The sequence below is a fragment of the Tamandua tetradactyla genome, chromosome 7 (assembly GCF_023851605.1).
Source record: "Tamandua tetradactyla isolate mTamTet1 chromosome 7, mTamTet1.pri, whole genome shotgun sequence".
In the NCBI taxonomy this organism is placed as follows: Eukaryota; Metazoa; Chordata; class Mammalia; order Pilosa; family Myrmecophagidae; genus Tamandua; species Tamandua tetradactyla.
In genome coordinates, this window is record NC_135333.1 from 62934065 (window position 1) to 62949694 (window position 15630).

Sequence of the window (15630 nt, forward strand, 5' to 3'; positions counted from 1 at the left end):
TAGAAGTAATTTCATTAAAAAATAGATCCTTAAAAAAAAAAAAAGTTCCTAAGAGTTGTCTATTTGTAACCTCCTTAGTCCTACTCCTTCATGTCACATAAAGAAATTAATCACTCTTCCTTATGACTGTCTCTTTAGTGCTAAACAATTACTCATCAAAAATTTGACTAAGATGCTATGACTTAATTTAGTCGTTCTCTAAGTCCAAGTACACTGAATAAAAGTGTTATAGGGCCAGTATGAACTGGTACTATGGGCTGATTTGCTGATGAATTTCTAAGGTACTGGATCTCCAGAGCGATTATTTTTAGAACAAAGTAAACCTTAAGCAATTAGTACACACCACAAACAACAAATTAGGATCTTCAATGGCTCTTTCACATTTAGGCTAGTATTAGGAAATTTCACAGCAATTAAAACGTAACATTATCTCTTATTTTAGAAAGTTCATTATTTGACTTGTCCAAACACACCTCTGGGTAGAAAGATTTGACTGTTTCTCATGCTCCAGAATTTTGTCACAATGAAAACTAAGAGATTAGATTGAATATCAGATGCTTAAATGGCCAAAAGAAAAATGATAATTCAAACTTAGAGTACTCCATTTCTAGAGTAATTACACATTGTCTTACACAGGAGGCCATGAATTTAAGGAGTCTTATTTGTATGTACTTTGAAAGAAGTAAAACGAAAGAAAACAACAGAAAGAATAGAAAAAGTAAAAGCAAGTGCTGCAGCCTCAAAAAAAAAATCTCTAACTATATTATTATTTTCTCAAAGTTCTGTAAATCATTAGGTGCAACTGTAAGTATACTTGTGGACCCTTGTTTCAAAGGTCTAAGGCTAAAGGTGTATGACAGCGAGAACTTATTTGGGGATCTACTGACAGATCTCAGTTTGGTATTTTCTGGATGAATTCTAAGAATATTCCAATTATAACAATTCATGATTCTATTTTTTTGCATTTCCCTTATGTCTAATGATGATGAACATCTTTTCATGTGCCTTTTTGCCATCTATATATCTGTTTCAGTGAAATGTCACTTTATTACACATCACAAACTATACATCATAGCATTCAAACCTTTTGCAATTTGGCTCCAACCTAAATTTTTCAACTTGATGTTCCAGTCACGTGGAAATTTCTCATGTTCTCCAAATATATGATGCCTTTTGTTTTGCCAGGGCTTTTAAAATTCTTTTCACTTAAGATGGCAGTCTCCTAAGCCCTCTTGCCCCTGTTGGCTCAGTTTAATTCAGTACTTATTTATTAAATGCTTTCTATGTAACATACAAGGTTGTATGAGAAAGCCAACAAATGGACTCCTGAAAACTCTTCTAGGTGACTGAAACAGGGTAGCATGATGACATTTTATTGTGGATGGAGCCCTGTGAGGCAATGGGTGGCAGAGGCTTGAGACCTTTGAAGCTCTGGGGAGAATGGGACATTTCAATATGTTGGACTGAGTTGAAACTGAAAGAAAGGCCTAATGGAGCTTGGGGCAGAATGTGGTACTTGGTGATTTATTTAGTAACGGTTTGGCCATGTAAAAAGAGCAACTGTTGTTTGCTTCTAAAAAGTAACTTGTGAATCACAATTATGATGTAAAACTAGAAAATAAGTCCTCTCCAATTCAACTGGTTAATCACATATACCTGCAAGGTTTCCCCTTCCCCCTATTTCATTAACAATGATCCTCCCTCCAGTAAAACAAGATATATTTAAGTTATTATTTAAACATGTTAAGCCTACATTCACTGGACACTTTTCATGAAAAACACACATAGATTTATTTTAACAAAACATATGTGTTTAAAATTTCAAAGAACAGAAGTCATATCTAGTTAGTTAAAAGACCCTGTTAAGAGAATGAAAAGACCATCTGTAGACCAGGAGAAAAATTTGCAAACTACATATCTACAATATATAAAGAACTCTCATAACTTCACAGTACAGATGAAACAATCCAATCACAAAATGGGTGAAGGACATAAAGTGACATTTCACTGAAACAGATATATAGATGGTAAAAAGGCACATGAAAAGATGTTCACCATCATCAGACATAAGGGAAATGCAAATCAAACCCAATATTACTATGCACCTATCAGAATGGCTAAAATAAAAACAGTAACAACACCAAATGCTGATAAGGATGCAGAGAAACAGGCTCACTCATGCACTGCTGCTGGGAAATTAAAATAGTACAGTCACTCTAAAAAATAATGTGTCAGTCTCTTAAAAAAAAATTAAACATACAACTACTACTAGACAATGTAGCAATTGCACTCATGGGAATTCATCCCAGGGAAAAGAAATATATGTTCTCTCAAAAACCTGTACATAAATGCTTAAAGCAGCTTTATTAATGACAATCTAGATGGGAACAACCCAGATGTCCTTCAATGGGTAAATGGTGAAACAAACTGTAATACACCCATACCATGGAATATTATTGAACAATAAAAAGGAATATAAACTATTGATAGATGTAACAACCTAGATGAATTTCCAGAGAATTATGCAGAGTGAAGAAAGCCAATCCCCAAAGATTATGTACTGTATCATTCCATTTATTTAACATTCTTGAAGTGAAAGAATTATGGAAATAGAGAACAGATTTGTGGTTGTCAAGGGATAAGGGAGGTGGGATGAGAGGGCAACATGAGGGACCAGCTGTGGTGAAAGGGATGTCCTGCATCTTGACTGTGTCAGTGTCAATATCCTGGCTGTGATATGTTGGTACACAAGATCACATTTTGGTTTTGCAAAATGTTACCTTTGGGAGAAACTGGGAAAAAGGTATATGGGATATCTCTGTGTTGTTTCTTACAACTCTATATGACTCTACAACTATCTCAAAATAAAAATTTAATTAAAAAGCAGAATAGACTATTTCATTTGGCTTAAAATGAAAATTAATTTATTATGTTTACATAATTATGTTTAATTATGTAATTAATTAATTTTGGCTCAAAATTTGACTACCCCATATATATCTGAAGTACAATACTAACAGAACCTCTTGAAGTCTAAAATGTTGGCTAGATTGTAAATCTTGACAAACAAACATACAAACATAAAATGTTGGCTAGAATTCTAATCTTACTGCAATCCTGGCAATCATAAGCTCAGACACACAAAAAAAGGTGACTGATCATTGATATGTAGTCCAGTGCAGTAATTTGCCAAAAACAAAACCGCTTGAAAAATATACGGGCAAAAATCTAATGTATTCAAGTCAATTTCACTATACAGAAATAAATCCAAGAGAAATATTAGTGACAACAGTACTAAACTAAGTTTCAGAGCTATTTTTAAGATTTTTAAGCAATGAATTGAAGACTGGATAGACAAAAAACCCAAGGACATATTCTGAGTATGATGCTGAGCTGAGCCAGGTCTAGAACTGTATGTTCCTAAAATATAGGAAGAGATATCTTGGATATGACACAAGCTGTTACTGGCTCTGCCCTATCTAACTTTATGGATTTATGGCAGTTTCCCACTTAAAAGCCCATTCCAGAAACCATGTGTGTCTTACATATTTGCCATTCCTACCGTGGTATGGGATAAATAAATCATGGGGCTGGGTCCGTACAGCCAGCCTGTAAAGTGATTCATAGAGCCAGCAGTACCATCCCTTAGGACTGCGTACTTTATTACGGTGAACCTCAGAACAAGATACAATTTCCTGATTCAAGAAGCAGCCTTTAAATCAAGACACATGAACAGCTCTGGAACCACTTGAAAATACAAAAGGTCTCAACCTACCACCGTTTCTTGGTGCTGGCCAGCACTTGCCTGATTCTGTGCTTTTTAACACTAAATAGTAAATTAAAAAATGAGCCCCTTCTGGGTGAATTATTATGATGTCAGGACAACAGAAAAAAATTAAGTGCAATAGACCCATCCTCTATGTCCACTGCCCTCTGTTTTTCCATGACTTTATATACCTACTCAAGAAAATAATATTCCCCATGTCAAATGTTTCTCTTCTCCTTCTCCTGGTATACAAAACTCACAAACCAAGAAGAGTCCTTTTCGGTGTCAAAATAAAAAAAGCAAAGGACTGTGAGCCTGGTTTCTCCCTAGATAATCCAATAAGGAGCATTAACTAGAGTGATGAAGCAAAATTGCTAAGGCATTTTCTGGGCTTGGAGATCTACATGGCAGTTAGTACCATTTATGTACATGTTACATATACTTTAAACCAAGATTGATAATAGCTTCAATCTTGTTACTCATGTTTAGGAAAACTGGAAATGTAACCAATTCTAAAGATTATAGGTTTGCTGGACTACTAAGGGCATTTTACTTTAAGCTCTAAGTATAATCACCAAGCTATCTTTTATGTTCTCAAGTCTTCCCTGAATAAAAGCAGCTAAAACCACATTCCTAGGTATAAAAAGAAATCATAAGCCAAGCTCCCAAAGTTTTTAGCTAGATAAAAAGTTATTAATCCTAATCAATCTCATTCTATGGATTTACTTTAGTCTCCAAGCCAAAGGCCAGTCACATACTAACATTGTTTTATGCCTTTTCTTTTGAAAACCTTGGAGCAAAAGAAGTGTTGAGATGCTCTATTATAGCTAAGGAATTGACTCCAATGCCCTGGTTCTTTTGGGTACAACTGCGACTACTTCACTTTTATTCAATAAAGACCTGTTTGATACAAATGTTTTGGGGGCATGCAGTCAATATCAGACACAGGAAGCTGAGTGCTTTATTACATTCCTTTACAATAAAGAATAGGGCCAAAGAAAGCAATATGGAGTCTACCTCAGTTGCCTCTTTATACCTACCTTCCCAAGTTGTTGAAAGGACTGGACTGCACATTCATGAGGTGTTCAAAAATTTGAACATGGTAACTGGAAGTCAAGCTAAACTGCAAAGATCAAATCATAAACATTTCAAGATTCAAACTTTCCAATGAATCACACGGGAATAAATGACTACGGAATTCTCAGCAACTTCTAAAAAATTTACCACATTTAGATGATAATGTCATCTCCTTTATATCTTATAGGACATATATCTTTGAAAGTTCTGAATTGGAAATATAATCTTATAATGTGAGACATTATACATCTTTATATTATATGTATATATAAATTAATACATCTTTTCCCTTAGGCTGATTTTTCTTCATTGACCATACAGTCCAATAAGTTTCCAAAAAATAATTCAGTAATAAAATTTCTATAATTAAAAATATTAAATCTTGGGAACAAGAGAGGCAGACAGGCTCTTCTTAATGACCTCTGGCTCACTTCTTGCATCTGTGTCTTGCTAGAAAAAGTATTCAAGCCAGAAAACAGCAGTTTGGCAGATCACTAACATTGGCTGTGGAGTTGGTTCTCAGGAAACGCCACCAGCCTTTGCAGACTGCCAGCAGTTTACACAAGCAATGTACACATGTACTGTATGCACATGGAACAATGCAAACATGTGCTGTAAAATGAATCACACTTTGGAGGTAATGGAGAGAAATATGAGAAACCTGAATTAAAGAAAAATAACACTCATTTCTAGATAAGCCTTGATTTCCTAAACCTGGAAGCAAAAAGATATTTTATGTGGCTGATGTGAAAACTGACACCAATCACAAAATTTATTGAGTATTTTATAGGACATCAAAATAGACATGTCTGAGTTTTATAGAATTTCTCTATATAGAAATTACTACATTATCTCAATTTCTCTTTTCAAGGTGGTTAATTCTGATTTGGGTGCATTTTATATTCACTAGTAAGTTAAGCACACTTTGAAAAAGTTAAAAAAAAAATACCTGACGCTGAAACATATCTTAGTTTTTCAATGACATATTTTAAGGAGGTACATTTCAAAATTGTCAAGAGTGAGTCTTGATACAGGTAAATTATTGTGTTGGTCTCAATTCTGTAAACATCTTGGACTATAAAATATCATCTTCAATTGATTCTGGCTCAAATTCTAAAAACAAACAACAAAAACTTCAAAGCCAACAATCTCCTAAACAAACGTCACATCACGCACTGTTTCCCATACACTATAGTAACTGACTGATAGCATCTATCTTATTCTATTAGGGTCAGCCAGGGGATTCTCCTAGAAAGGAAAGAAGAATTATCAACTTTTGAGGTGGATCATAGTTGCTCAAATTTCTCATTACATCCTTTATCTATACTTCTTATTTATTATTAGCCTAAGATGAGCTGTTAAGTTTTTAAACTGAAACAAAAAGATTCTTCTTGTCATTAAAGATGGACCCCTTTTGATACTTATTATGTTTTTTTTCCCTTCAGCTGCCCCCTCTGCAAATCAGAGGGACTAATATTGATCTGTTATCAAAGATACTATAAAGATTAATGAATATTTGTAAACATCCCCGAAGAAAGGCAAAGTAAAACAATGAAAAGGGTTTTTCCTAAGGAAAACTCTTAGGATATTTTCTCCAGAATTTGTGCTTTTTATAGTACAGTTCAATATACAGGTAGAGAGGAAGACAAACTTCTTATTGCCAACCAGGCCCATTTCCCACCCAGGCCACTCACCACCACTTGCCATTAAGCCAAGCCAGTATTATGTAAGGCATTTAGAGATATGTAAAAACAAAATGTCACCGGGTGCTCACATTGGCAGCACATATATACTAAAACTGGAACAATACAGAGAAGATTGGCATGGCCCCTGCACAAAGGATGACATACAGATTCATGATGCATTTATATTTTTGAGACCTTTATGCAGAAAAAACATTTTCATCATTTAGGTGAACTTTGTGCATAGTATGTTTTATTTTTTGATTTTTCAAATGAATGTTCTGAATTTAAACAGAGTTTTAGTAATAAATTTTTTTTAAAATGTTATGGGTAACATGAACACTGACTTAATTAGAAATTATATTTTTCAAAATTATATCAAGAGAAGATTAAAGTGGGCGGGCCATGGTGGCTCAGTGGCAGAGTTCTTGCCTGCCATACCAGAGACCTGGGTTCGATTCCCAGTGCCCGCCCATGCAAAAAAGAAAAGAGAGAAGATTAAAGTCACTCAAATTTTAATGGAAAAAATAAATTTTCTTTTCCTTAATTTAAAATTCTATGTAAAATCAACATTTTCTTCTTAATCTTGTGATCTTCCTCCTCTATATTTGCAATTAAAATGTAAGCAAATATTACACAAACATTAAAAAGACTATGAAAACTAAATACACAAATAAAAAAAGAAAGACTCAAATTCTTCATTTCATTTGGATATGTTGAACTTCTTTATATCTTCAATAAACCAGCTAAAAGTGTCAGATACTACTGATAAAAGATGAAAAAGACAGTCGCTGCACACAGAAAGTTATAGTCCAGGGGTTACCAAACTGAGGTCCTTAGGCCATTGGAGGCCTTTGCTTCTCAATCTATACTACTACCCACTCCCTTTTGTTTCAGCTTCAGGCACATATCCGATAGCCTACTGGATAGTTCTATTTAAATGCTTCACATCTCAGTGGAACACATTAGCACCTACCTAGTTGCTTAACCCAGATACCTAAGGATCACCCTTAACACCTCTACTTTCTAACTCAACTAGATCCAATTGATAACCAATAAATTGTGTCTTTTCTCTCAACTATTTATCAAAAATCTCTTAAACCTCATTAGCACTGTCTTCGTTCAGGATCTCAACAACTCTAGAGTACTAGTGCTTCCTTAACTCTAAATTTGCCCCCTACATCTCATTCTTCACACTGTTACCAAATTATATATCCAAAATGCAAATATGAAAATGGCTTATTTGCTCAAAACACTTTATAGCTCTTCTATCACATCCAGGATGGGGTAGCCAGTCACCAATATAGCTCCCAGAGCCCCTCTTCCTGATATCCACCCACTTTTGTAATCCCTTCCTACATTATACTAGGGTTAGTCTGTATAACCAACAGAATGTGGCAGAAGTGATACAATCACTTCTAAGATCAGGTTATAAAAGACACTATGGTGCTCTCTCAATCTTGGATCATTTCTCTGTGGGAAGCCAGCTGCCATGCTGCAAACAACCCCACAGAGAGGCCCACAGAGTGAACAAACAGCCAGTGAGGAACTGAGGACTCTTGTCAGCAGCCATGTGAGTGAGCCACCCTGGGCATACCTCCTCCAGCTGCAGTCAAGCTTCATATGACTGCACCTACAGCTGCAACTTTGTGAGAATCCTGGGCCAGAAGCACCAGGCTTGGTGATTCCAGATTCCTGAATAGCAGCTGTGAGGATAATTATTGTTTTAGACCACTAAGTTTGGGGTACTTTTTTATGAAGCAATAGGTAACTAATATACTGGATAACAGCCAAGTTTCTTAGCATGGCACATAATTCCCTTCATGATCTATGATTATCCCTCTCTAATATTAAATTCTACCATTATCCATTATTTTATGCTCCAATAGTACTGAATTACTTTGATTCCCCATCTCTTATCAATTACTATCCAGCTTTTAAAATCCTTTTCTGAGATCACATCTTCCTGGAAGCTGCCCCAGATCATTGCTTCCTATCTACTTTATGTTTCAGGTACAGTTTGACCACAGCCAGGATTCTTAGCTACCATTATACAGAGTACTTGCAGGGCCAGATGCCCAACACAACTTTAGTAGTGAATGGCACAGTGTGGCTATACAGAGTAGCCTTATGTATATGCTTCCATTTTTGCAATTGCTCATGCTTTAATATATTTGTTTATATGTCTGTTCTTAGCACCTAAAACAAGGTATTCAATAAACATTTGTTGAATAAACAAACTTGTACTAAATTTTCAATATAACCATGCCACAAGAACACTTAAAATATACAACTTTAAGAAACAAGAATTTTCAGAAGCAGTAATGATAATTCTCAACTCTTATTTTAATTATTTTAACTCCAGACACAAAGTTTTTATCACTAGAAAAGGAATAGGCTATGAAATGCAGAGAATATATCCTTCACAATCCATATCCAAAACAAATTTTTTTTTTGCTGTTGAGAAAACAAAGCCTGGGGTTTAGATTAGTGTTTCCTGTTTTCATATGATGAAATACATAGAAAATGATAATATTTGTGTGGCACACTGAAATAAAAACATAAGGCTAGGGTGGTTAATGGTGGCTCAGTGGCAGAATTCTCGCCTGCCATGCCAGAGACCTGGGTTTGTTTCCTGGTGCCTGATCATGTTAAAAAAAAAAGGAGGGGGGGGGGGCAGATTTTGCTTTAAAGTGGCAGATTTCAGAATTTCCTCCCCAATACCTGAAAGAAAGAAACAAAACACTGTAAAAGCCTCCAAAATATTCACTTGCAGCTACCAAACAAGACACAGTTTCAACTTCAGTTGCAGGTAGGGAAATGAAACAAATTCTGGCAGGGAAAGGTAGAAGTCTTAACCCTATTCTAAGCCCAGAAATAATACCAGAGTAAACAGTGAGATGACAAGATTACGAGAAATTCCGATGATAGTATCCCCAATTTTCAATGCGGACTGAAAGGGCAGATCAACAGTTCCAAGAAATTTAAGTGAGAAGAAAATGCTTCAGCACATGCATGTGAAATTACTAGGATATGCCATTTTCTAGGGTTTAATGAAGAATTTCACAAATTATCTGAACCTGACTCATTCCTGACTAGGATGAATACATGACATTTATTAAAATTTCAGACGAGGAAAACCGAAGTCCAGGTCTAACAAAGGCTGTGCGTGGTCCTGGCTGAGCACTGGTCCCACTCCCCACATCCCTCAGGCTATAGAAAAGCAGACCAAAACCAAATCCCAGTTCTCACTCAGACTTGGAAAGAGAAGCAACCAGGTTTCAGAAAGGTGGGGCCAGAAAAGGATTAGGAAACATTCATTCACTCTACATTAGAACACACCCAAGAATTTCATAACCAACCAAGCTGTCTTCCAGTATAATGACAAATAAATATCATCCATCATGCAAAGACAAAAAATGAAAACAAGAATTCAGCAACCATAAGGCATTCCTGGGGGAAAAAATAAAAACAATGAAGGATAAAATTCAATAAACAAAAAGATGAATCAAAATTAGTTATTCAGGAACAGAGAAAATGTGGTATAAGATAGGTAATAACACCAAAATATAACTGTAGAACATAAAACAAATTTGGGAATTATAATTATAAAACCAAATGTATTATAAACTTTGGCAAAGCTAAAATAAAAATGTGTCTTAAAAATTGGTGAGAAGTGCTATTTTCACCATCTTTTAGAACAGGGGGAAATTAATACTGATTAAAGTAAAAAGATGCTGTCAAAAAAACATTATTCCAATCTCAAACTTTATTCCTTAACCTTGGAAAGATGTCAGGAATTCTTTTCCTTTGGAGTGAAGAAATATTCTATTGAAAATCCATTTGTTTATCTGTTATAATCAAGTAAAGTCAAATCCAATTTTTATTTAAAATGGCATATTGTTATGATTCCACTATTTTTTCCTTGGGTATATATGCATAGTAATACGACTGTAAATGATGGTTATTTCTTAGCTAGTCGACTTTTGGGCTACTTTTTTGCTTTTTTCTTTCTATATTTTGCTATCACTTAAATTTTTAAAAATAATAACTATTATTTTTAAATTGACAGTTATTACTCTGAGAAATTATATATGCTTTTACACTGATAAATTATGAAAGGAAGTACTTGTGAAGAGACAGTATTTCAAGTCAAGGTGCATCTCTCTAGTCTTATTTAATATGTAGTTCAAAATTATAGTATATACTATAATTTATGTATTGGCTAAAGTGCACACTGACTTGAGGACCAATATGAGAAAGAAGAAAAAGCATGCGCTTTAGACTTCTACTTTATCACCTATTAAGTGCTGTGACCCTAGATAAAGAGCTTTCTGAACTTCATTTTCACATCTGTTACTATGGCAGTATAAATGCCTAACCTTTTAGAGTTACTAAGAATGAAACAGTTTTAAATAACACACCTCTGTTACAGGTGTGAGTTGGGCACATGGTAAGTACTTAAATACCAGTTTTCCTAGAGAGCTCAAGTTCTAACTACAGAAAGGGAAAACTCAATTCCATTCTGAGTTTTGTATTTCTCTCCAATTATATCTCATAATCTTTAGTTAAGACTGAAATGGATACGAGTTTTATACCCCAAGATTATTGTGGCTAAGGACTGTTAACTCTGTTAAAACATGATGGCCGAAATGCAAGGAACTCTAAATGGTTTAACAATACAATCTTTCATATGGTTCCATGTGCTCCTCAGAAGATTAACATCTTCTTGATCAGTGTAGAAAGAATATTATATTCAAAGTGTATGAAAATTCCCCTTTCTCCCATTGAGATGTTACAAGAAACTATCACATGCTCAAAGCAAAGGTCATGACTAGCAAAGAAAAACAAATACCACAGGACTGGATCAGATAATCTATTTTTAAAAACAATGCCTTCCCCCCAAACCTGTCCCCTTTTCATCCATATAAGACAATTTTAACACAGTTAAAACAATATAGATGCTTTATTTAAAATAATTATGAAAATGTTTTTACATATGAAAGACATAATAAAATCTCAGAATATGGTTTATTTCCGCATAATAGCATACAGTTTAGAAGCATCAAAAGGAAGCTCTATAGTAACAGTAATTATATGGTGTGCTAATCCTTTCTAGTTCTGTAGAGAATAAAATGAAAGCACTTGAGATTTAGTTGAGAAGGAAGAGGCTGAAGAATATATATGACACAGATGTTCACATAGAATGGGTAGAACGGGTGGGTAAATGATTGATTAAAATAGTAAGCTCATAAAAGCTACAACCTACCTAAAAAAAAAAAAAAGATTTGATAACAATACAAAAATAACTAAACTGTTAAGTTACTAGAGAACCTGCTTCAAGGAAAAACAGGCACATAGTTTTTGTGTTAAATTCAGTGGCCCCACTGTAGCTCATAGGATTTATTTTGAAAGAGTATGATGACTGAATGGGATATTGTCATCCTGGTACAATGAGCAGCAGAGCTATGAAACTGTGTAATACAAGGATTAGTACCAAAGGTCCTATAATTTGAAGGCCCCATGAAATATTTTAGAATCAGTAATAGAGGCAAAGGACGGAAATACTAGTTGCAACAAAAAGAATTCTCCCTTGAAGGATGGAGTCTACAAAGTAAAAAAAAAAAAAAGGTCATTTGCTTACGAAGCTGGTTTGCATAGGGCTCTGTTGACCTCACGCTGTCTGCGTGAAAGATCCCCAGAAGAGCTGTAAAGTCTGCTTTAAATCGAGGTGCTCTAACTCCTGTCTGTCAAAACAGGGCTATTTTCTTAAAAACATTTTAGAGCTGCCTAGTGCCAGGACTGATTAGTTTAGGGACTGAAGAGAGTTGTGGGACAGCATGAGTGATGAGCAAAAAAAGAAAGAAAGCATGGATAGTGGTGTTTATTTCATTAACATTTTTCAGAATGTGCTTAATTATCAAATTCAGAGAGTATTTCTCTCTGGACTCAGGGAATAGATTCTTTACTCGTCTTCTGTGCTAGTCTCTTCCCATTCCAATCAATCTTTAACAGAGTCAGATTAGCTTCCTGAAATGAGAACTGGATCATGTACCTCCCTGTTTCCTATGCCAACAGAATAAAAATCTCAATCAGTGGCAAGGCACACAAAGCCCTTTCAATTTTAACCCTCGGAATTCTCCTTAAATACTCTTTGTTCCAGCAATATTAAATTTCTTAGTTACTCAAATATATCTTAATATTTCACATTTCTGTAATTTTTCATATGCTAAGAACACTATCAGTGCTCTGTTTCTGATTTCTCGTTTAAGAGAGAGTTCTGTGAATCCTGCCTTTACATTCCTGGTAGTTTTGGGTCCTTCTCTCTCCTCACTCTCCCATTTGACCCTTTTCATACTTCCTTTATATACATTAACACAGCACATTATAATTTCCTGGCTTTGTGTATTACTCCACTGATTAGTGAAGGTAAAAATCATGCCTTTTCATCTATGAATCCCAAACAGAGGACTAACAGGCACAACTTATTTATCAATTTGTGAAATATTCTTATATTTTTCTTAAGTTCAAAGCTTTGAATATACATTTAAAGAGATTAAAAAACAAACCTATCAACAGAATTTTTCTAAAGTATGCAAGCCTATTCTAGAGGAAAGCCTGACATCTAGTAGACACTCAATAGTTTTAATGTCTGAATATGTTACATAACCAAATTTCTCTAGTAGGAATTTCTATTTCTGGGATACAATTTATATCTGTGGGAATTCATTTGATTCCCAAATCCTATCTCATGTGGCTATAATGTGGAAAAGAACTCTATTTCCCTCAGGTATTTGGCAGAAATACTGACCCAAAGAGACTGCGTTATAGACACAAAGTGAGATTATCTACCACAGTTCCAAAACAAGCAAAATGTGTGCAGGTCCCAGACAAGTAAGTTTCTGAATCTCATAAAATTCACTACTTTCAAGATGATCATATAGGAATGTGAGGAGTCAATAGGGGAAAGGGAAGCAAAAGCTTGTATCAGGGAGGGAAATGAGAATTTAAAAGAGGCACTTAATAGACTAAGGCTTTAGGCATCTGCAAGTACAGAAACCCATTTTCAAATATTAATAAGGCAGAAATCCCCAATTGTGGATTTATTTTACATCTAAAAATATGACCTTCACAAATGACCAATAAATGCAAAGCACTTAAAACTGTCATGCATAGCATAAATTTCCTCAATAAGAAGTAACTAAAGCTGGCTCACACGTCTGTCCTATATATCATACATGCTATTCACTGGCCAGCTAGCCAATTAGCATTTGAGACCCTAGTAGATACCAGTCCCTATTCTACATGCTGAAAGATGGGAAATAGGAAATCTTTGTTGAATTTAGCAGAGCAAGACATAGATCTCCAAGATTGTCTTCCCACTCAGTAAGTAAGGACAGTTGTGTGAATGGATGAGTCAATGTTCCCTGGGAGTATATGCCAGTTATTAAGCTTGTGGATGAACCAGAACAAATTCTGGGATGTTAGCACTTCTAGGCCCACCCACCTTCTAAGAATGGCAAATACAGACTCATTTAACTCCATCAATGCCTATTCTAACCCAATGAAGAGTTTATTAAATTATGCTAAAGGAATACAAGTAGTAAATTCATTAGGAGGAGAGGCAGTAGCACATGTTCGAGTTCAACAAATTTCTAGATAAATAAAATGAAAATCAGTATGCTGACAGATGAACAGAACAGGGGAATCTGACATTCAGGATACAAGCAGAAAGGGGCTAAGGTAGAGATGGGAGTTGATCTTTCCTGCAAATCTGCAAAGAGGTCCAGGACTCAAAACTAGTCTGTGTGAAGAGTAGGAATGAAAAGTCAAAAGCAAGGAGGGTCACTGAAAGTTTACCTGTAGACTGCAAAAATCAGCTCTCTTTACCTTTTTATCCTCTTAAACAGGGTAGGCAGCCTAATATTTTCCTAATCTAGAACAAACAAGAAAATAAGCAAGCAAGCAAACAAACAAATACATAAATAAACAAAGTTATTGGGAGCGATCTATGCCTGTTTATGTCAGAGTTGATACTTAGAGTAAATTCTTCATTCTCACACTTAGGGGAAGCCTCTAACCTAAAAGTCTGCAAGTTGACAAGTTCTGTCCATGTATTTGATGCTTCTAGTCAGTGCATTATTTAGATGAGAGAACCAGAATGGAAGTAAACTAAACATGCAAATGCCACTGAAAAAAATCTTAATTCAGCTTAAATAACCCAGTTCTCCTTGAAAGGACAATTAAGTACCATCAGACATATGCGCAAAATCTCTGAAAAAAAGAGAAAATAAACAGATCTAGTAACCCAGGCTGGAGATAAAAGAATTTGGGAAGGAGAAGAAAGTTTCCAAAAGCATCTAGTTAATTTTCTCAGAGACATTCAGGAAGATATTAAAGTCACAAAAGAAGAAGCCATAAAAAAGAACATTTGGATTGTACAAAGGATATAATTAAACTGATTATCAAAATTAAAAAAAAAATTCAAAAGAAGGACTGTAAGATACAGTCAAGGAAAGACCCTAGAACTAAAGGAGGAGGAAAAGGAATTGCAAAGTGATGTACAAGGCTGAAGCCTGGCCTGCCAGGTTGTGGGTCAAAGAGCAGACTGAAATGGATAGGAATTTGACTCTCAGTGGATAATGGGGTTGAAAGTATGTTATAGGAGACACAGGATAGGAACCAGGCTCATTGCTCAAAATCAGAAGTCACAACTCCCCACCCCTATCCTGCTGTAAATTGCTCTCTAGAGCTAGGGTACAGAGAATCAAGAACAGAAGAACCAAGTCATCTGGGGTCTCTGTGACTGGATCCTTGTGGTGACAATCTCACTATCACCCTGGCCAGGAACCACCATTTAACTGAAAATGTTCATAGCACAACTATGTACCTCAACCTGTAAAACAATCCATGTCTCTATCAATAGTAGCATTAATAAATAGATAAATAATTGACAGATAAATAGTGGTATATTCACACAATGTAGTACTATGTAGCATGAGATTAAAAAACTATTAACTACAGCAATTATTTGTATAAAACTCACAAACATAATGTAGAGTGAAGAACCAAATAGATGTAAGAATTCTTATTTTATAATTTCAT

The 15630-nt window shown here is 35.1% G+C and overlaps 1 protein-coding gene and 1 non-coding gene across 18 annotated transcripts in view; one reads left to right on the forward strand and one right to left on the reverse strand.

Moving 5' to 3' along the window:
• Positions 1-15630, reverse strand: part of ERC1 (ELKS/RAB6-interacting/CAST family member 1) — a 755438-nt gene that overhangs the window by 227176 nt on the left and 512632 nt on the right. The window lies entirely within an intron of this gene.
• Positions 6610-6719, forward strand: LOC143642986 (U6 spliceosomal RNA). The gene has a single exon (XR_013156043.1). It is a non-coding gene; the product is annotated as a U6 spliceosomal RNA (small nuclear RNA).